The 23,322-nt window shown below is 43.7% G+C and overlaps 1 protein-coding gene across 1 annotated transcript in view; it reads right to left on the bottom strand.

Moving 5' to 3' along the window:
- The window catches only part of LOC105452988 (probable cytochrome P450 6a13), a 42,773-nt gene extending 22,894 nt beyond the window's left edge, over positions 1-19,879 (bottom strand). Inside the window, exon 1 of the mRNA XM_011694606.1 lies at positions 19,842-19,879. The gene's annotated coding sequence lies outside the window, so the exon portion shown is untranslated. The remainder of the gene's footprint in view (positions 1-19,841) is intronic.
- Between the last annotated feature and the right edge of the window lie 3,443 nt (positions 19,880-23,322).

The following is a 23,322-nucleotide window of genomic DNA, read 5'->3' as shown; positions in this document are numbered from 1 at the left end:
AGCCGATTCATCGTGTCGTATTCGACGAGATGAGACCCCTTTTCCTTCTTTCCGCGCCGCGACGATAGAAAAGTTGCGCCAGTCTCTCTACGGGATCCTCGACGTCGTCGTCGTCTTCGTGCCACCGAGCCGAATAATTGCTTCGATTATTTACAAGATTTCCTTGTGGCAGATTAAAGTGATACCGCGCTCCCCGCTTTTTCCGCGCCGCGATACTTCCCCTCCCTCTTGAGAAATCCTCCCGCTTTTCCTTTTTCACGCGCGAACCCGTACCCTTCCCTTCATTGCGCGCCTTCCTATAGAGCCTAATCCGATCACGATGAAACGAGGTGTCCGTTCGAGTGTAATTCCGCGATAATGGATATTGCTATTCAGAGTATCTCTCGCATTAAATGACAAGTCTCATCGCGATTTTGCCGGCGGTAAGAAGGATCTCTCCCGATATGACGCGCGGTCATGCTGCGCGCGGAAAAAGGATTTAGCCAATTTCGCTTTTAATTTAAAATTGAACTGGCTCGCGGCGCGAGAGCCTGTCTTGATCTGTCCCAAGAAAAACTATACAGATAGAGCAAATTTGAATGAATATATATATGCAACGTGACGCGTGAAAAGCGGGCAATGGACAGGAAGATTTTATGAAAATATGCGCGACGTATACGCGAGTATTTTAACGGAACAATTGTTCTCGATTAAACTTCATCGCGGGGGGGGGGGGTCACCATTCTACTCACCGCGAAACGTTGTAATTGTACGGCCCGACGGTATAATGTCCCAGGAAAAAGTACTCGTTTAATTTATTTACGTTTATCCTTATTACGTCTCTCCTGAGCTCCAATTCCAATTGCCTTCCTATTCCATAATCAATAAGGATAAGGAAGCTCCTCGCTCGAATCGGCAATAAATCGGATCCGTGTGTAATTTCACAGGCTCTACGCCGGCGCGGGCCCAATGAGAGGCGGCTTGATATTGAATTATGAATGCGTCAAGCGCGTGATGGGGAGGCGACGTGATGAGCCGGCGATGTCAATGGAACAAGCGAAGAAGGGAGAGCGGGGAGGGCGGGGGGATAGTGGAACGGGCTCGCGCGCTCGCACAGAGCGTGCCGCAACCGATACCGCATCGTAGGTATTATAAGTTCAGTCGAATCCTTCGTGGGAATGAGCGGCTTGTGCGCCCACGAGACTCACCTTTGCATTACTACTATAGCTCGTCCCCGAGCGTAATCTCTAAGCTCCTAAAAGGTATTCGCCCCTTTCAGCCCGACCCGCTCGTCGCGCTGCTCCCTTACAGGCTACGCCGTATCCTATATACTTTCTCTCTTCCTCTCGAAACCGACCTCGAACTTGGGCGTTATCGAGGGGAGGCGCCGGAGAGATAAGACGCCTCTCCGTCCGAAAAACCCGAAGTTCCACGAATCATATCGGGCGTGACGATGTGTTTCTGCGTGGAGAAAGAAAAAAAAGGGGCTACAACTCGAGCGCGAGTCGAGAATTACACATGTGGAATATAAATTCGGCCTGATTTAAATTTCACAGGCAGAATACAATCTAGGACTTGTCGCTGTATATTATTTAATGTTATTAAATATAGATACATTTTGCGCGTTCGCTGGGCCCCTCTTTTCGCCGCGTGCAAAAATTTCTTTCCCGAGATCGTCGAAGTAACACGGCGGGAACACGCGCGCACAATGATAAATTATCTTTGACAATAGCGGGGGACTAAAGTGTTTTGATGACGCGCTCGAAAATAAATCTAAGAGCGGTGACTTTTCGAATGTCCCGAAGTTGAAAGCTCGTCAAATGAATATTTAATCATTCGTGAGAGCAAGAGATTCTCTACGTTCCGTAAGAGAGGCTGTCACCTCACGCAGCTTTTTTTCAACAGCGCCATTATTTACATAATCGCCGCCGGATGATTTTGCATTGCCGCGCAAATTACGCTCGTTCTGCGTCTTCCCAGTATATACGTTCTTCTCCCTAGTTCCCGTTGTGTTATACTCTCGTCGCTCTCTTTCTCGTTCTCGTCTATCTTTTTTGAATATTGACAAATATTATCGATAAATTTCTGATCGCCGCTGCAGCCGCCGTCCCAACTCGTTGCTCCTTCGGTTTTGCGTTTACGCAGAGGCGCGAGTGCGGTAACCGCGCGTTCGCGCGTAAGTACGCGCTCAGTACGCACGCGGTACGCGTCGTGTGCGCACATGCGGTCGCGTTTTATTACACAGGCAAAAGGGCCGTGTCGGCTACTATCAATAATTGCGCGATCGGCGCGCAATCAAACGCGCTCGGCGATGCACATTGAATAATATTCGTATCGTATCAAACGGCGAGGGGAGGCGCGCGTTCGCGGATACGCGGCAAAATTTTCAAGCAAATAATGGCCGATTGCGTAAAGCAATTTCGCGGCTCATTGCTATTGAAACGTACGCCTATCTCGCTCCTCCCCGCCGCGCGCCCTCCCTCCCTTCCACCCTTCCGCCGCCAACGAAACGGACGTGCCGGCAGGAACGAACAATTTTTCCGACGAATATTTTGAATATCGCAGCCGGAAAAATTGTGAAACGAGAACTCGCGGAGCGGAGGATTATTCGCGGCGTTTCATCGTGAAATTAAATTTGAATTTGCGCCGGAATCAGCGAATTACTTCGAACCACAGTGTATGCTCATCAATAAATATCTGCTAATTCGTTACGTGAATTATAATGTCATAATTTACAAAATATACGATTATTACGAGCGCTCGTAGCCGCTCGTATCGTTGCTACATATCGCATAAAAAAAAAGATAATATTTTTCTGAACCGCTGTAATAATATACTCGCGTTAAATTGTGAAAAACCAATGATTTTAATGCGATAGAAAAAAAAGTATAAATTTTATTGCCAAAGCAACTGATAGTCAGTAACATAAAAAAAAAAAAGTGCCACGCTCTGCGAGCCATACAGACGTTTTTACACAATTGTGTTGCAATAAATGGTTCAAATATATCGATTTATTTAGTTCGTTGCTCGACGTTGATTGCATTATCGGAGATACTCTATTTCATTATAAAAGTGTAACATTCATCTTATCGCGCGTGTGTGATTGCGAGAATACGTGCTCGGGACGCAATCTCGGTCAGAACGACGCGTACGGAAGTCAGGAAACCTCATTTTTTTAATCAGACTTCGTAGCGGAGATGTCAGATTTTATCTACGTGTTATCGTCATTGTTGTTTACTCACGCTATTTTCGTCTTTATTTTTAGTATGAATTTTCTGCTGATTTTAAATTATTATTTGACGCATTGATAATACATGTAACGAAGATAGTTGTCTGTATATGACGGTTGAATCTGGAAAGACCTCGTTTTTTGCATTTGAACGTTGAATATAAATTTCGGACATCCGCTTAACAAATTACAATATTTCTGTTATGCCAAGCGAAAATATGCAGTAGATTGGCGTAGTTTGAAAACTCATAGAGTGCAACAGGTTGATAAATCGCGTATATCGATTACATAAACGCATGAAATTCTATTTAATATTCCGTTATATATATATATATAGATAAGATATGATTAAACAATATAATGTAAAGACGTCTTCGTGGAAAACGTAGAAAGATCTTAAGAGAAATCCAAGAAACCTTGCGAGATGACAGACAAAAGTGAGAAAAGTGAGAAAAATTTCAGATCCTTAAAAATGAAAAATAATTTTGCGCAATATATTATGTAGTGACGGCGATTTTTGTTTTTACTTTTCATAGCTTCCTTTACTCATCACAACTAACGTAAGTAAGGAATTTAATATCTCGCATAATGTAAGCACGCCTTCACACAAATTTTCTATGATGTGAAGCGGATAAAGGCTACGTAGATAACTGAATTTTAAACACAGCCCGAGATACGTGTCCTAATAAAGAGCCGCGCTTTAGTATTTTCATATAAAGTATTTTCATATAACGCTTAACCCTTTGTCTACGGCAAACATATTACCTACACATGTCTCGAGAGTTTTTATATATTTCCCTAAACCTTTTATGGGTTCATTTTATGAAATTAACTTTTTCCACGCACATAAATAAATTTAATAAATCTCTTTAAAAAGTAACCGTTATAAAAGAAAGTTGAAAGAAGCTTTTAAAGTTACTCTATTACTCCGGTTAAACCAACTCTACTTAAAGCTGCTTTAAAAAAGACCCCGCAAATTGAATTTAAAAAAATTAAACTAAATTAAATATTTTAAAAAAAGCCAAATTAAATATCTGCGGTAAATGTGAAAATTTATACGTATCACTTTATTATCATTTATTTTAATTTAACGTAACGGCAAAAAGCTAACAAAATTCTATTGTAATTTCAATCTAAATTATTATAACCCTTCGTAATTCTAATTCGATTGGAATATCATTGTCCGCATTCGAGATGTACGAATTGGAGAGCTGAAATGGATTAAACGCTGTTAAATCAAACACGCCGCAACACACTTTTCGAAATAAATTTTGGCACATCCTTCCAGGATGTAGCGTTACGCACGACCACGGAAACGACCGCGCTTCCGGTAGTCTCTTTGGCATCTCGTTGCTGTGTGCGCATACAGGTTGCATCGGCAGGCGAGCGTTACCATTATCATAGGTAGCACGAAGCGTCATTGGCCTAATTGGCGTCGGTTGGCCGAACGTTTTGCATTCGGTATGGCCGCGCAGTTGCGCGCGGCCACGCGTGATTTCCCTGTGCACGACCGTCTGCACGCATCACAAACCCCGAAAGGGTGCTCTTTCACCGGGCTACCGCCGCCAGCACCGGGATGGGGTCACCATATCGGATGGACGATGGGTGTGGGCGGCGGGAGATAGCGACGCCGCCACCAACGGCCGGAGGGGTGGTAGACCCGGCGCGATGGTGCGACGGGGGGAGGGGGAGGCGAGGGCGGCCGGGCACATTGCGGCTATTCCAAAACAAACATACGACTTGGACAGGTTGAATCGTTTCCCGGTTGGAAGCTTGCCTGGAAATCGGCTACGTGGCTCGTACGCGGAAGGCGCGAGTTATTGTTGGCGTTACGGTTGACTGGTGCCGATCGACTGGTACCTCGTGAATTTCGTCTCGCCGGTTTATACGATCCGCCGAGTTACCGCGCAGGAAGACCCGTAGATTTTGGGATTTTGCAATTCCGGCACACCGCGCCGGCCGGGCAAATAGTTGAAGTTACACCGAGTAAAAATTATGATCGAAAATAAAGAAGAGATATACTGTACAAAGGGGAAGACGGCAAAATTTTTAAAAAGAGGCAACAAGAACGCTGGCGAAAATTCGCGATTGAAAGTTCGGCAAAGCGATTCGGAAGCGGTGGCACGTGTGTGCCGTAAACGCTGGCGACAACCTGTAGATACATAGGCTATATAAGCGCGCGGAGTACGCCCGCGGGACGATCGTCGAAATTAGATCCGATGACGGAGGTGGCTGGCCGATCGGTCGGTTTGTGAAGCGCCGCGGGGCGACGCTGGACGATGGGTCGGTATGTTCGGTCAGGCTCCCCGATTTCGGGAGCGGAGGGAGGTTCTCCGCCTCGGTCTGTGTGCGGAGGAGAGATAGCGGCGGGCATTATCGGGGAACTAATTAAACTGGAGTGTAAGAAATAAGAAAACTAAGGGAAAGCGCGGGCATGCGCGCGCGCGCGCTGCAGGCGAGCGGCAAGGAGGAATCCTCTCGTTCCTCCCGCGAGTAGACGTATAGCCACCAACCGAGCTGGCCAGGTACTCAACCTGGATACGTCGTGCCTATCTACTTACCTTACCTATCTTACACTGCGTTAGGTCGAAGGTTGGCTCGCCCGGGGGGGGGGGAGGGAGCGGTGGATCGAAGTGGCCTTACCACGCCACCCCCCTTACTCTCCGTCGCTTGGTTGCCGACACCGCCACCGCCACCGCCACCGCCACCGCCGGAGGCCGGAAAGTAATTAGGCTGGAAGCGAGAGATGTGGCGGATATTGTACCGTGGTAGCTGTTTCCCTACTTGCGCGGTGCGCCGGGGCAGGATGGCTATATAGAGTCATTGTTATCTAACTTAAATGAACCGCGTAATAATATCGTTAGAGGCGTTTCGGTATCGCCCCGGCGTCCGGGGCTTCTTCGTGTGGCCTTCGGGACATCACGAGCCCCCGAGCCACGAGCTCGATGCACCTCCGGCTTATAATCGCCGCGTGCAATTCGGGCCGTGCCTGCAATATTCGAAGCGTCGCCGGCGTCGCTCTACAACGTTTCAGCAATGTCAACAAAATTCTGGGAATGCGGTAGAACGCTAGCTTTTCGCTCTATGTATTATCGGAACGGGCTTTGTTCGGCGAGGATTCTATAATCATGTGCAATAATTTCGTGACAACAACGTCAAAGATTCCGTATTTCGTGCCTGATTGCGTATCGCATTTTCTTTTACGATATTCGAATCGTAACTAACGAATGATAAATGCGAATATAAAATACATAATATGGGAAAACATCCCAAAGAGGAAGGTTGAGCACGAAGAAGAGTTCACGATAAAAGAGTGCGAAGGGAGATAGATTCTCAAGGAGAGGACGTTCGCGACGTTATCGAGGACGGTCTCGAGAGTGGAAATTAAACGGGACTCGGCAAGAGCAGATGAAACAATTTTTCGACGAGCGGATGGCTGGTGTAAAAGAGAGGAGAGAGACGGAGGGTGAAAGAGAGGACAGGCCAGGAGGAGCGAGAAAGCGAGTGGGTGGGATTTCAAAGGGGGTGGGCCGCTATCTCGACTTATTTTCACGGATCGGATTTCTCCGGGCCGGGGGTAACGGTATCAGCGGTTTTCACGTCCCGCGGCAATTACATTAAAAGTTTCTGTAAGGGGCGCGAGAATTGAGTAGGAAGACGAGGGCAAAAGAGAGAAAATGGGAGGAGCGTGGCGGGTGGAGGACGACGACCGGCCGTGAGAGAAGAGAGGAATATTCGACGTGGAGCGAAGGAGCAGTCCATTTCGCATAGAGGTCGGCGGAGAAGAAAGAGAGGCGGAGGGGTAGATCGAGCGGAGAGAGAATAAGAAATGGCCGGGACGCTCGCTAACGATCCACGAAGGTTTTTATCTCGTCATTCCTTAACGGTCGCCGCTGTTATTTAGTGCCTCGTCATTATAACCCCCGACCGCCTCGCGTTTCGCCACTCCAGTTTCGCCCCCCTCCCCTTTCCTCCCCGTCCATCCGACTCGCCATACCGCGGCATTGAGTCACCCCTTCTTGCTCCCGCTATTAATTGTCCATTCACCCTCGTCGAAGTCAGCGCGCTCCCTTTTTTTAATTCTGTCGTCGCGCGTTCGTCGTTCGCGCGAAACTCAAGGTAGGGAGGGAGAGGGGGAAGGGGGAGGATAAATTCGATATCGCGAAGAAGAATCGCGAGATGAAAATCTTGGATTCTCGCTCGAATATTCGACGAATCGTCGGTGCCTGACGCTAATTATTATTCAGCGGAAACAATGGACGGAAACAGCGTCTTGAGTCTTGACGCCCTTTTTTTAATTCTCCATGGAAGAAAAGCGTAGGTACTTGTCATCACGGATACTCAAGTATGAGATATAAGTAGGTAATAAGAAGCGCAAAATTAGCGATTATTAGCGTAATATTTGAGTACGATAGAAAAAATAATTGACACTATCGAGGCGAACAGTAATCGATCAATAATCAATTTGTCAATTTGTATAAAGTGAATACCCCGTTTTTTATTATGATTGAGAGATCTTTGGCTTTTTCGTAGAATTCTAAAAATCCCTAACGCGTTTCAAATAAGATTCTGGCGATTAAACGTAAAGGAAATAAGGAATTCTCGTCGTACGAATATTGGTTCGGACAATTCGACATATAGCAAAGCCTATACCGTACCATTCAAATCGAAAGAGGCCGCCCAAGTAGAGATAAGATGTCTGGCTGGGACAGCTTCCGCGACGAGTCCACGTTAATCCAAGCAGCCCGGATATTTTAATCAGGCCGATATCGCGAGGCAAGGGTTCCACCTTGTATTTACATATCAAAATTATTGGTGCTCTCCGAGCGAGATTACCGTCTGTGGCTGCCGTTTTCCCGGAACAAAAGCAGAGCCCTCGTCGAGAAATCGCCGAGCGATTCTCCGATGTCCAATGCGAAGTATTCCTGGGAAATATCCCGGTCGTCGGCCAATGTTCGGGCGAGAGGGGAAGGGGAAGGGGGGGGGGAGGAGAAAATCGTCGTCGAAGAAAGCGGCCTTCACGTTTTCGTCGTGCCTCGCTCTACGAGCGGCTTTAATTACCTGGTCCGCGGTACTTTTTGCCCGTTAGCTTCCTCCCTCCTCGCCTCCGCCCCTGCCACCCTCCTCCCCCCCCCGTCGAGCGTATCTCCGGCGCCAGAGCGCGACGCGACTAGCGGTAAGTCGACAGGGTGCTAATTACATTTTGATTGTAACGTGCGATTCCGTAGCTTTTGTCGCGTAAATCCGCCGGACGCCTTTCGTATTTCGAAAGTCGAGAGGAAATGGAAAGGAGGATGCGTATACGAGCGTGCGCGATCTGTAGGCTAAGGAGAGATCGATTGAAATCAACGCATATATCTGACGTTCGTCCGACCTTGGCGTTTTCTTCTCTACTTATCTCGCGCTCGCCGGCGACGCGAATTCGCGTTGCGTCGTCCCCACGACTTTTTTCCCTCCCTCGTCTCGTACCAGCTCACCACCCCCTCCCCCTTTCCAGACCGATTAATAGAACGGACGGAACGGGGAGGCGGTAATATCGTGAGGATATGAAAAATGCATTCCTTGCGGTGTAGTCGATGGCGGCACCGCTTCTGGGAAGGGGCCAAACTTTCGAGACTTCGGTTTCAGAGCACTGCAGCACTCCCGTGGAGGCGGCGTTGGCGGTTGCCGAGGGGGTTGCCGGCACAGGAAAGAGTCGACGGAAATGGGGGATGGGTAGCGGCGACCGACAGGGGGAGAGGTGGAGGAGGAGGAGGGGGATGGAACGGAGACTGTACCGTGCGGCACGACACGTCTCGTTCTTCCTCATAATAATATTTAATCCGATCCATTGCACGGTACAGCAGTTCGCTCTTACCCCAACCTACGAAAATCCTTCAGGGTTCTCTATCCGATGAAAGTATCCGCGGCGCGGTGGATTCGTCCCCTTCCTGCTAATACTTGGACGTTCCCGACGCTTTCGAGTCGCATGCACTTCGCGTTCGCCTTCAGCGCATTTGATAACTCTTTTCCCCGCGGCGTGTACATCGCGATTTAATAATTTAAATTGGAACGCGAGTAAATGCCTCCCGCTTGTACTTGCGCGTGTAAATACAAACCTCGCGTTAACCGGATTTGGCGCAATTATATTCAGCTCATGCTTGCTCGTACATGCATTATCGCTCGCTTGTATTTGTCAAGATACTTGTGGACATTCAAGCTAACAGTGATCCAATCTCTTTTTGCTGAAAATATTTATACGGTATATGAATTTTCCGTAATATTTTTCTGTAAACGTTGTGCGTGGAAGTACGTAATGTTAAAAAAAATTGACAATATATAATAGAATTACGCGAAATTACGTAATTATATCAGTCTTTCAAAGAGAAAATAATTTTTTTATCCCTTCGGGAGAATTTGGCAGCGGGCCAAATGGAAAGAGCAACCATGCGATATCTCTGGGATGTCTGGCGTTCGCTCTTGAAAATATTTCGAGACAGGCTCTCGGTGTAGCCGGAGAGATATCGTTTCAGACTTCAGAGCCGAATACGCGAACCGGAAGCGCGGTGTCGCTTCACGGGCCGGCGATTTCGCTTTGCTTGCTGCCTGTTGAATTCTCTGCCAATTATGCAGTGTTTGTAATACGCATTTGGGCTGCGTCTTTGCCTTCTGTAGACGCGGGAGATTCACGGACGAAGTTGCGGTGGGGCGAAAGTTAGAATAACGCATCAGGCACACTCATTTTAATTGCAATTATCTTCGCGCGGGAAGACGCAATGCGCGCATCCGCATGAATAATGTTCCCTCAGGTTTGCGCGCTCGTGGAAAAATTAATACAGACCTATTTTCGTGAAATTAAACACGCGACAAAGAGAGAGAGAGAGAAAGAGAGAGGTGCTATTGAATATAAAAGGGACGCCGCGCGTTCCACCGAGAGTTACTTTCGTTCGATCTCGATCCAATTTGGTTCACGGACGCTCCACCTCCCGCGGACTTACGAGTAATAAATAACGATTTCAAACGTCAACCAGGAATTCGCCGCGGCCAAATTGATACCATAGATCAAGCTATGGAAAAATGGCTTTGGCGTACCAGACTGACTTTCTCCGTTCAATAAGGGACTTCCTCGGACGCTCCCAGCGACGTCGGGAAATCGACCTGCGACACGATTCTTGAAATTGATACTGTCTTCTAAATTTTCAGATGACAGAGTTTCTTTTTCCGCCGGATATTTTCGCGATTTTGCCTTATCGCAAGAAAATTCGAATTCTCATGTATATGTATGTCAGCAGCGCTACAAGCACAGTTTTCCTCGCGGTTTAGTAAAACGATAATAAATCGTTAAGAATAAAACGGGGAAACAGACGCGCTTTTGTCGAAGCAAATATATCGAGAACTGTGCGTGGAATAAAGATATTAGAACCTTTTGGAAGTGTGGACGTTCGCAGGCAAATACTTCAAAATACAAAGCGAACGCCTCGCAGTAAAAGGAAAAGGTAATACATGCGAAATATATATATATATATATATATATATATATATAAAAGATATGCTGTTTCATGCTTTTACTTTAAAGGAAACGCTTTTACTTCCATCTTCAGCTAAGAGTATTTGCTCCACCTTTATGGATGCGACGCAATATGCCGCTTTGGCCTATAAAATTAAACGTTTAAATTCACGGCATAAATTCATTATACGCTCGCGACTTGAATTTCGCGTGCAGTCGTATAAGCACAAATTATATAGATCATCACGCGCCGAAATCTTTCGTTTGAATTTTTTTATAGAAAATCCGCTCTTGAGTATTGACGTGTGTCGGGAGGGGCTACAAGTACGATTTCTCTCGTGTTTCGCGAGACGACAATAGATCGAATAAAACGGGGCAGACGCCACTGACTTCGCGGCACCTACACGAAAGTTATTGCCGTAGTCCCCCCGCCATCAAAATGCATCAGTTCGGGTCGGGGGATGCGCAATTAAAGTGTTTCACGATCACGATTATATCGGGTCAACCCGACGTCAACGTTATCGTTATCGTTCGCCCCGCGACTGCGAGGGTACGGCCGCGCGAAATAGCACCTCTGGCACTCGACGCGGCGCCGCGCCGCGCCGCGCTGGTGTCGTGGTAAAAGCGAATTTGGGAACTCGTCCAAATGTTAGCTCATCGGTTAAATCCATGCAACGAAGTGGAGGCGGGAAAGGGGGAGGGGAAGGGGCGGGGGATGGTAGAGGAGCAAGAGACGCGGGGTATTTGATATTGTGGCACGGCACGGGACGCAGGAGGAGAAGAAGGGGTGCGACCGCGTTATATAGGCGAGAGCCGTGAGCTCCGACCGGCAGCCAGCCCCTCTGTTTACCATATAGATGACTCGTTAGCGAATGTTAAATCACTGTATTTGCCTAGTCGGGATTTATCATTCATACTGCGGGTCAATCTACCCGCTCCTCGCGATAATAAGTCAGCCTGCGTCCGCGTTTCCCTCGCCTATCTGTTTCCGGCCCGCCCAAGAACATCGCGCGTTTCGCATTTACGTAATTGATTCGTCGGCGCGATGATCCCTGCGCTTCCTCGCAACCCCTTTCGCGGCCATGTATAATGTAACGTCTGCAGATAAACTCTAACGCAGTGTTTCGCGCGATTCCACATGTCACGCGCTTTCAGATTCATCGTAAAAGAAAAAAAATTTGAAACATCCGGTATACCGAAACTCGCGCAAAGAAGAAACGGTCCTAAGTACGAATGTCGACTACTCGGCGAATTTGCCGAATTTATGATTGCTATAAGTATACGCAACGAAAGTGCATCGTTGCATCTCGTCGACTGCACTTGGTGATTATTATTATACTACAGCGCCACGTCTCTTGATTGTCTCTTATAGCTCTCCCGCCGTCTCTATCGCGATTATAAATGGCCTGTTTTGTGTCTACGGCCGAATAAAAGCGTGACGAGAGGTAGAGAGCGCGGAACGGCGCGGAGAATAAAATAAAATAAAATAAAAAAAAGAAAGAAATCACACTGTGATTAACGCAGGACGCAATTAGTCCGCGAAGTAAAAGCGAGAGAGCTCTTTTTCCCCCCCTTTCTCTCTGCAGTATCCCCCCACGTAAAAATGGAACCGGCTTCCGCCTGAAATTGAAATGTCGACGTGAGTGAGCACTTATGGCTGCTTCGAGCGCCGACGTCGAAGGATGGAAATATACGTATTTGCACTGTCAGTCATATCCTCTTGGGCCTCGGATAAAAAACATTTTTTTTTAGATCTTTAATGAGAGAAACTTCAATCAGAATTAGTAGAAACTCGTAGAGTTAATTAAAAATGCCGTTCGATTATCAGAAAGTGCTACTTGAAATGTCAGATGATACTTTTTATAAATTTAGCTTATGAAACGGGGAAATGGGCAGGAAATGGAGGGCTCGAATTGCGAAAATAGAAATGAAAAGTCACAACGTGCGCGTTTCAGCTGGGAAAGCGTAAAATTTTTCCCAGAGCTGAAAGAAAAAGAATAAAAGCTGAAAACGCACATATCTGTGAAGCGAAGGAATTAATTCAGTAATAAGAGTTTAAGACTTCTACATTAATATTAATTTATCAAATTACGTAAGCATTATACAATTGATTATGCATACTGACGTATAATATATAATACGAATTTGAAAAAAGCGGACAGCTTCGCCGGCGCGGCGGCGTAATTTGTTAATGACTATAAGAGAGACCCTGACGTTCTCCGCGTGCTTTTTAGATATTTCGGATCTGGCATTCGAGGTGTTACAAGTGCCAGGCATTCTTCGACGAGACACAAACAGCATCTCTTCGCGGAGTAGCTTCAGCCTGTCTCTGCGTCTCCGTTCCGTTTCTCGCGCCCGCTCTCCGCGCCCATAGACGCGGTAAACAAAGCTCTAATGAAACTTCTAACGAGTCAAATCTTATTATCATTCAGAATGGAGCGAGGCGGGCGGAAGAAGAGACGCGTCGGGAGACGGAGGAGAGAGAACTGCCGGTTGCTGAAGAAGGCTACGTTCCTTCGTTTGAGGAGTAGGTAAGTTTAGTTACTTCGCGTGCATAAACATACCCCATTACTTGAAATAACAGCAGCACCGGTTTGGTTCGTGAATTTCAAACCAGAGTTTCCTTATAGAAATATTCAGCGTTTTAAAAGTCAGCCGTAATAAAAGTCAATCCATTGCGGCGCAAAAAATGATTCCATCATTTTATTCTGACGATTATTAGAGATTGGCGAAAAAAAATCTTCAATATTGTGCATTGCTCGACTTATATAGTCGTGAATAAAACGTGAAGAGTTGCTAATCCATAGATTTAAGACACCGAAGTTATTTCTGGATTACATTAACCATCAATAGTAAAAATCTGATCGATTGACAAGCGCTTTTATTTCGAAATCTTTAAAATTATGCATAAAATAATACATATCTTAAAATCCCAAATCTGAAGTATTTATAATATATTTTTAACTTCTTACGCTTCGCAAGGATTCAAGGAGAACAATAGTCGAGACGGTAGAAGAAAACAAAGCTGGGAAATGAATTGGAAAAGATCATAGAGCGCGAAGAGCCGTCCGAAGACAGAAGATCTGGTTGAAGCACAAATTCGGATTATTCTCAATTAATAAATACCAACCGACGCGGCAGTCACCCTTTTTAAAGCTATTCTCGACCTCGCAAAAGGATATCTGTTCAAAGACAGATTAATTAATTTCCACACAATAAAGTCGTAATACCGCGTCGTCGCGTCGTTGTTTAATGACGTCCAACCGGAAATATATACATATATTATTCGCTTATTTGTTAACTTTAATTTCAAGCATATCGATTACGATTTCGGTATTACGTGTGTATAATCACCTTCGCAATTTTCATCTATTCATGCCGACGGAACGCAGATAAGTACATGCACCTCCGGCGGACGGACAATCCGAACGTAAAAGTTACAAAGTGAATCAAAATAGCGGGAGCTGATAGGACAGCGAAACTGCTCAAGTTTGCCCGATACACCCTCGCCAATTCAACCCATATTCCCGGTGCCGTGACTGCGAGAGAGAATCACTATTGGAAAGTTACCTTACAAATTAGAGTAAATGAAATTAAAAGAACTTTCCTCCCTGCAGCCTGAATTTTCAAGGAAGTTTGCCGTTGGAAGCAAGCTCTTGCATTCGTCCGAGTTCTATGTATAATGAGAAGAGAGCGACAATCGCGCCGTTCCCTCTCGGCTTGCTTCTTTCTCTCCCTGTTCCTACGCCGTTTCTTCACGAAGTGGGATAGTAATTCTTCTCCTCCCTTTTTTTCACCTTATTTTATTGGCATGGCAAAATTAACAAGACTATGTGCATAAAAATGCGACTACAAGCCCGAAACACGAATTTTTTGTGCAGATTAAAACATTTAAAACATTGAAATACATATTTTCAACCTGTAATAGTGTTAACCTGCCGATTTGATATACTGATATGATCGTATCAATGTTTCAGTTAATTCCATGCAAATTCCGTGCATAATTTTTATGCAGGGAAAGCATAAATTTTCACATTTGATTGCGATAGATATAAAATTTTACGCACTGCAAAAATTTTGCGCACGATTAATACTTTCGAAAAATCAAAAGCAGTCCGTTTACACACATTATTTCGAGCGTCTATTCTGTATTCTAACGTAATTTCGCAGTTGCATAGCGCACAGGAAACGAGAGTGCGAGCAAATATCCTGTCTGTCGGAACCGGAAAAAACAAAGGGAATACTTTTAAGACTGTACAAATATAGCGTGCATCCCGATGTATGCTCTCGTCGAAAATATTGCTCGCGTACACGCAAAAGCGAATAAAATGTAATTCGAGGCGCCGATATTAATTTACATGAAATTTAATTAAATCTCGATTAATTTAAACGCGCTCGGGTCGGGCGTGTCGAGATCGAACTGCGGCCCGCGCGCAGCATTTGAAGTATTTAATGTTGACGTCACGGGCTAATTGATATTATTTACAGACAATTATTGCGGGTGTGCGTGTGTAGGATAATACGCGGACAAGTCGATGAAATTATATAAAAGGATTTGCAGGCGTGACAATTATTTTAGGGAGCAGGTATTGATTTCTCGCTCGGCAAATATTATCCGAAAGTATATGTATATCAGTTATTTTATTGAGCATATGCCCGCACCGATATTGTAGCATGTAATTAGATCTTTTTCGTTAAATTAAATTTATTTGCACAGAATGTACATGGAATATTCGAAAATTCATGGAAGATTGTGAAATCAAATTATTGCAGTCATAAATTCAGAAGCATTTCTTGAGTGTCTCGTTAAGGAGTCGTTCAAAAAATTTTAATCGCTACTGCAAATGCATTCGTTAATATTAATTGGGACTCGCTCGAATCGTCTCGTGCCTGACTTTCAGCCAATAAAATATGTCTCGAAGAGTACAACGGTTCTATCGTAGACGCTCGGCTTTTTAATTATGTGTCATAAATTGGTAGACACGCTCGGCCTGCTCCAGGACACCTCTATTTTCTGGGTGGTCGCAGGTTCGATCTGCCACCTCCGTGCCTCGAGATGAGCTTCACGGCGGTTCCTCCGTAAATTGTCTCGCTTGATAAATCGATCGGCTAACGGGGCATCCCGTACGTGTACGTAATACCGGCAGCACGCTTTCTCGTCGAAACCTTCGAACGGGAACTGAGGGCTCACGGTAGAAGACGTCACGCACGCGGTTGAAATTGGGCGTGTATCTTTGTAAATAAAATCCGCTTTCAACAATCCTCTCAGATATGACATTAGCAATAACAGCTTTACAATATAATATATAACATGAAAGAAATCTTATGTAGCTTGATATATTAGAAAATTTAAATATTACTTAAAAATTATTACAAAGAGAATAAAATAATAATATATAAATAAATTTTATTTCTCCCAATTTATTTGAAAATTTTTTTAAGTGTCATTCGATCGCGATTTTTTCTTTTTGCGTTTAAAGAAAAAATATATGGAGGGGGGGGAAGGTTTTTCAAGATTGTTAAATAAGAAGAACGTATAAAACTTCTTTTTTAGCAAGGAAACCTCGCGAAGTGTGAAATTCTGATTATAACAAAACTTGGTACACTTTGAGGTCACATAAATAGATGAATTTAAAAATTATCAGTTGGTGCTAAAAAACGGTATCTACCGCAAGGTGGTGTGGAAATAATTGTTTTATCATGAAAAAAATACAATTTTTGACTGATATGTGTGAATATGCAACTAGTTTTATAACAAAATTGTCAAGTTATGATTTTAATGAAATTTTGTGCACATAGGTTACGTAAACAGATAAATTTACAATATCAGTTGCGATGGAAAAACGCAATAAAAATTTTGAAATTACTCTTTAAAGTTAAACAATATTTAATTTTTTTCGTTATATCTCAAAAACTATTTAAGAGATCAAAAAATGTTGTATACAAAAGTTTTACAGTAAAAATATCTCTATTCAATTACTTATAATATTTTTTTAGAATTATATTTTAAAAAATTTTTGAAACCATTTTTTTAAAATTCTATTAACGTAAATGAATAGAAATAATTTTACTGTAAAACTTTTATATAAAACATTTTTTGATATTTTGAACAGATTTCGAGATATAACGAAACAAAAAATTAATTTACATATAAGAGATGGTTTCATCCTTTTAAACCCGTTTTTTAGCACTAATAATTTCTATTTATGTGACCTCAAAGTGTATCAAGTTTCATTAAAATCAAAATTTCACACTTCGCAAGGTTCCCTTGTAAGTCGTATCGCTAACTAAATCACGCAAGACGCATTATCGACATAGGCGGTGGCTATACTCGCCGCGATTTCTGGTATCCACAGTATCTCAGTCAGAGAGGGATGATTTACGGGGTTTGTTCCTTGGAACACAAGCGCCCACGGTATCCGAACACTGGGCGAGAAATTGACCGGGAGGAGACGACACGACGCGGTCAGAGGAGGAGGAGGAGGAGGAGGGTACCGACCACGGCGATTGACAAATCCGAGAGCTCATATGCAATAAATCGCCCACGAGCGGCTGACTGCACGAGTTTTCCGTATTTATGGCCGTTGTGCTGAGATGCAACCGGCGGCGGGGTTTGCGAAGGGACCCGGAAAAAAAGAGGGCCGGCGCGGCGGTTACGGAGGCAAGAAGGCTATACCAACTTTTCCTATGCATCGATATGAATATAAATAACCGGGGCTCTCGGCCGCACGCGGGGACAGGCCCGCCGCCGTCGCACTCAATCTGCTTGGCAGTCCTCTTTGCCACCCTTATATATGAGTTATATATCTCCTACGTTCAGCTTCTCGCGCATTCTATAAGACGATTATAGCGCGCCAGCGTGACGAGAAGGCTATCGCGGCACTTTCTACGACCTGCGAAAGCATTTTTTTTTTTACTTCAGTTTTTATACAATATAGGGTAACTGTCTCTATTAGTGTGCCCTGAACCTATTAGTGTGCTTTTATATTTAAATAAGTTATAAAAATAAACTGGTACCGATATATAGACAAAGTATTTTTTTTTATTAAGTTAAAGTATTAACTTTATAGAAAAAAAATACTTTGTCTATTTATTTGTACCAGTTTATTTTTATGACTTATTTAAATATAAAAGCACACTAATAGGTTCAGGGCACACTAATAGGGACAGTTACCCTATACACATGTCAGACCTATCGAAAACTTTTTGCAATATAAGACCCTGTAAATTATTTTCACAACTCTTACATGTCGCAACCGAACGTTCCTCCTTATGCCTACCTTCAAGACGCGATAAACGTTCTTTGACGATTCTAATCCTCCGCAGAATAGACGTAGACATATCTTAAATAACCGTCGCTCGCGGCGAAGGACGACTATTACATACCTGGTGTAATTGTCATTCGTATCTCATTGCAAACAGCCCAGGCTCGTAGAGAACGAGAAAGGGGGAGGGGTGGGAGGAGAGGAAGGCGGAGGAGGCGGCTTGGTGGAATGGGTAAGGGAACGGGTAGGTATCCTGGAAGCAAACACCGTCTCGCTACAATGAAACGCAATTTCCTGCTGTTGGTGCCGAGACTGAGTCAGTCGTCTCATTCGTCTTGGCTAAAAGCTTCGCTCCTCACGCTTGCTGCGTTAAACAATCGTACCTGCGTAGCATTCGTTAACGAAAGCCGTCGTAGGAAGGGCTTTTCCCCACCCGGGGCCGATGCCGCCCGAAGATTCAGCCGTGCCTTCCATCGACTTCCGCGCAACGTCGCTTCTTCAACGTCTCGTATTCGTAGAAAAAACGAAAAGATCATCGTTTCCGAAAGAGTGAAAGAGAGATCGTTACCACACGAATAACGGCTTTAGATAAGAAAAAAAAAAGAAAAGGGGAAAGAGGAAAGAGATCTTTTCGGAAACGGAAGGATTTTTTGAATGGGGCGAAGGACGGTTTTTCTTCGTTAAGACAGCGGTACGGAAAAGATACGAAAGGAAGTTAGGAGAAAAGGAATGGGAGGGTGAAAGCGAGGAGAGGGGAGGAGAGGACTGGTAAGGTCTTCGGTAGATAAGGGGATGAAGGTGAAAACCGACACGAGTGGCAGAAAGACAGGCGGTATTATTGCTTTAATCGATCAGCCCGATAATTCTATTAGCATTTGCGTTATTCAAATGGTATTTAATTTTCCGCAACGTTACCTTCATTCCTCGATTTACATTTCATTCGTTCGAAATTGTCTCGCTCTCTGCCTCCCCCTCCCCTCCGGGTCCGATCCACGGGTTTGGATTTCCTCCCTCTTTTTTTTTTTAAATCATTTAAAAACTGCGGCCTTTCGTATCTGCATGTCGTTAACTTCTCCTCTAAACTGTTTCCCGTCTCGTCCAAGAGAGAGAGAGAGAGAGAGAGAGAGAGAGAGAGAGAGAGATCGAAATATCGGCAAACGTGCCAATATTAAATATATATGTAATCGGATTATTCGTTTAACGTTAGGCGCGCCTTTCATTGGAATATTTAATATTTTAATAACCGTCTTCCACGAGATTTATGCAGACCGCATAAATCGTCCAGTGCAAAAGCAGAGGTAATATAATTCTAATTGGTCTTCGTTTTTCGACATTATAGACGGTAGTTAATGATTGAGAAAGACGAGCCAAAGATGTACATTTACAAATAGGCTATATTATACATCTAAAATTCTATGTATTATTAATTATATTAATCCTATATTTATATAAATAAGTTTAAAAAAATATGATTATTACATATAAAAATAATTAAATATAGAATTAATGTATAAGAATATTTCATATATTCAGGGAGATACGAATTATCCGATATAAGAAGTTATTGCGATCGTATTATAGGATTCTGAATGAGCCGTTTCGCTTGTTGTTAGCTTGCAATGTATAACAAGCGAACAAACAACGACGGAGACCGTATATTAACATCGTTAAACCGCCGCGAAGATCGCGAAGACGAAATATCTGTCATAAAAAAAAACGAACGTTCGGCGGCGAGGAAGCCAGCTAGACTTCCGGCTTCGCTTCGAAGAACTTTCGAGTTTAGAACGGAGAAAAAGGTCGGGACGCAGCACATCGGCGATGGGCCCGATGGGTGGGGACGAGAGAGAGAGAGAGAGAGACGTGGAAATTCCTGGTACCTTACCTTATCCAATCACCGCGGCCGGGACGTCGGTTTTCTCGCGCGCAGAGTAGCTATCGGAAACTTTCTTTAATCAAGTGTTTGATCAGCACCTTCCTTTCCCTCATTGTCTTCGTTTGGCAATCTGGTCGCAGCGGAGCCAACCTCCGCGACTTCCACGGCGGGGGGACCTGGCGACACAATACAACCGATTAATATTATATTACGCCGCTATCTGTTTGCGCGCGGTAGTAAGCTTTGCCTCTCCACATCTTAATGTTCGACGCGCCGTGACGGTAAACAAGGAGGTACTTGATTTAAGGATCGTTTGCGTTTATAGAATTTCTAGAACAAACCAGCAATGTTTGCACGCCGAATTCTTGCCGGCGACAAAAGATATTAATTACAATTACACGGATAATATTAGTGGTATGCTGAAAAAAAAAAAAAATGATACAAGCGTGAACAGTATTGTCGTGTATCTTTCGGATTAACACCACGGTCGCTCAGTTATTTAATAAACTTATAAGATCCAAACTACTTGGCATTATTCTAAGTAACGTTACTCGCTCTCGGGGAAGTCAACGAGCCGTTGCGCGCTCGCGTGTGTGACGGCAAGCAGGGAGGGAGGCGCGAAACGTTAGTAAGACTCACGGGCCGCATAACGGCGTATTAAGGGCGGGCTCTAAAAACGACGATATAATTACATGAGGTTGCGCGCGCTCGAGCCATGATTTAGGACGGTATAATGTATAATTCCTAGACCTCTCGACGGTGCGGAGGACGAGGACGATCTTCCCGCCCTCGCGGCTCTCATGACAGCGCGCGGCGCCGTTAGTGTAAAGTGCAGGTGCTTTCGCTAAAGTATCGCGCCTATAAAATGAAATTAAACTTCCGGCAAATTTATCGGCCACCGCGGCGTCGCGGGATATCCACCTCTACTCTCCCTCTCCTTTCGCGCTCTCGCGTTTCCACCGGCCGATTAATTCATCTCTCTCGTCGTTTCCGGGAATCAAATCTCTCCTATTCCCCCCTCCTTCACCAATGCTTCGCGGGATCGCGAACTCTGATGCTTATTCGCCGGCTATCTCTCTCTCTCTCTCTCTCTCTCTCTCTCTCTCTCTCTCTCTCTCTCTTCGGTCTCAGCTGTTCAAATAATCTTACGACCTACGAACAGACTCCGCGGGCTGGGCTCGGTCAGAGTTTAATTGAACCGGCAGATATACTGCTTCCTCTTTATTTATCTCTGCGTATTATCATAACGATCCTTTTATCGTCGATTTTAGTATTTAACTGTACCACAGATACAATCGGTACGGAAATTGGTAAGCAGGAAAGTAAATCATGACTTCTCAACGGTTATTAAATTATCTTTTAGAATAGCTCTCGTAATTGGACTCTCATTTTCCAATGAGAAATTATTTGTCTTATCAGTTTTATCAAGCTCCGAATATTATTACGTGTGATTCGTCAAGAAATTCATGTCTATTTGTACGAATTAATTAATAATGCGCGCCGTACTCTTTGACGTCCAAATCGATCAGGTCTGACTAACAACGATTTTTTCTACTGAAGCTGGAACAGAGGCTTTGCCGTGGAGTGATACGGCGAGGGAAGAAAGCGGAAGAATGGAGCGATCGAGCGATACAGCCTGCGGAATTATACGCACGCTTTCGGGATCCTTAAGCCACTCTCTCGCCTTATCGATAATGCGTCGTCTCTCTGGAAACGGTCCGGGTTTCGTAATAAATCGAGCTCGAGGAGTTTAGGGGGATCAAACCGACGTCCCGGATACTCGGTCCCGGGTCTCTGTCTTTCGCTCGGTATCGTCGGCATGTAAGTCGACGATATAAATTCTCGAGGGTCGTCGTAACCGGCGATTCGCGGGATACACATCTCTCGCTCGCTATTCGGGAAAGCATCTCGACCGGCGCATACGTTTATGCGTCTCTCGGTGGGACACATGTTTCTTATGGACGCTATTCGGACGGTCAATCTTACAAAGTGAATATCTCGATGGATCCTTTCTCGTTATTTATGCTCATAAGAAGGGAAAAGGATACGTAAATTTGACAAATTGCGATATATTTTTTGCCTTTGACAGATACCAGAATTCTATAACTTTTTACGTCTTAAAAGACAGTGAATCTAATATGACAATATAATAAATGAGAAAATTTGACGGAAAGAATTCCCTCTGCATCGCAATGTACAGAAACCACTTAAATATATATATCATTCTTTCATTTTTTCGAATTCTAAAAGATTTCATTAAGATATACCGGCGTTTAGTTTTGTCCGTCTGACTAACAATTGTATCTCTTATAGACAGGAAGTCGTACGACAGATGAATTTCCGGGAATATACATTTCATAGCGTCGTGAACAACGCGTCGGTCGGATGCACTTAACTTTAGAATTTCAGCTAAATGAAATTCGCTTCTAAAACTAAAGCAAAACACAAGATACGATTAACGACGAAAGAGCAAAAAACGCTCAGAAATCTGTAAATTCAGCTGGTTTAAGTTTGGAACGTTCCTGGAGCGATTTTAAAAAAATGATTTGTCCCATTTCTAGCTTCGCACAGAGTAACTTCTAATTGTAAGTGTCAGATATAAAGTAAAAAACATTTCTCAAAATTAAAGTTTGCACAGTCATAAAGCCAGGAATACAACAAACAATTAGTAAATAAGTCACACTTCAAAAACAAGTACTTGTATTTTAATTTCCTTTTTTCCTTATAGCTGTGCTAACTTTAAACTTAACCTAGCATAGCCACTGTTTCTTGCGAATCTGCTGGAGCAAGAAAATCGGAATTCGGGGCCGATACGCAAGAAACAGTGTGCTAGGTTAATTTTAAAGTTAGCATAGCTATAAAGAAAAAAGAAAATTAAAATACAAGTACTTATTTTTGAACTATGATTTATTTGCTAATTGTTTGTTGTATTCCTGACTTTATGGCTGTGCAAACTTTAATTTTGAGAAATGTTGTTTACTTTGTGCCTGGCACTTAGAAGTTACTCTGTGCGAAGCTAGAAAGAGGGCAAATAATTTTTCGCGCAGCCACAATTTTTTAAGTGACCGGAAGAGTGTTTTATCGAGCATAAATATGCCATCTAATGCGTGTATATGATCAGAATATTTGGATTGTGTTTATAGCACTTATAAGTATACTTTGTGGGAAGCTAGAAATGGAACAAATCATTTTTACAAAATTGGTCCAGAAATGTTTCAAACTTCAACCAGCGTAAATAAATTCCGTTTTTTAGTGAAATAAAAATGATTTGAATGTGGTAAGAATTTTATAAAATGTAAAATGCGAATTAAAATTCTCCGCAAAAATGATATTACATTAAAAATAGCGTAAAAAATATAATATTAAAAAACATAAATAATAAATTACAATATAAAATGCATAATACGTGTTTTTTAAACAGTATTTTTTAAGTTACAGAAATCCTGTTCAAATTGATCAGTTTCATTTAATGTTATTTAATAACTTTTGC

The sequence above is a fragment of the Wasmannia auropunctata genome, unplaced genomic scaffold, assembly GCF_000956235.1.
Source record: "Wasmannia auropunctata unplaced genomic scaffold, wasmannia.A_1.0 LD336023.1, whole genome shotgun sequence".
NCBI lineage: Eukaryota > Metazoa > Arthropoda > Insecta > Hymenoptera > Formicidae > Wasmannia > Wasmannia auropunctata.
Note: the sequence above shows the minus strand (reverse complement) of the source record. Positions and strands in the feature narration are given on the sequence as shown.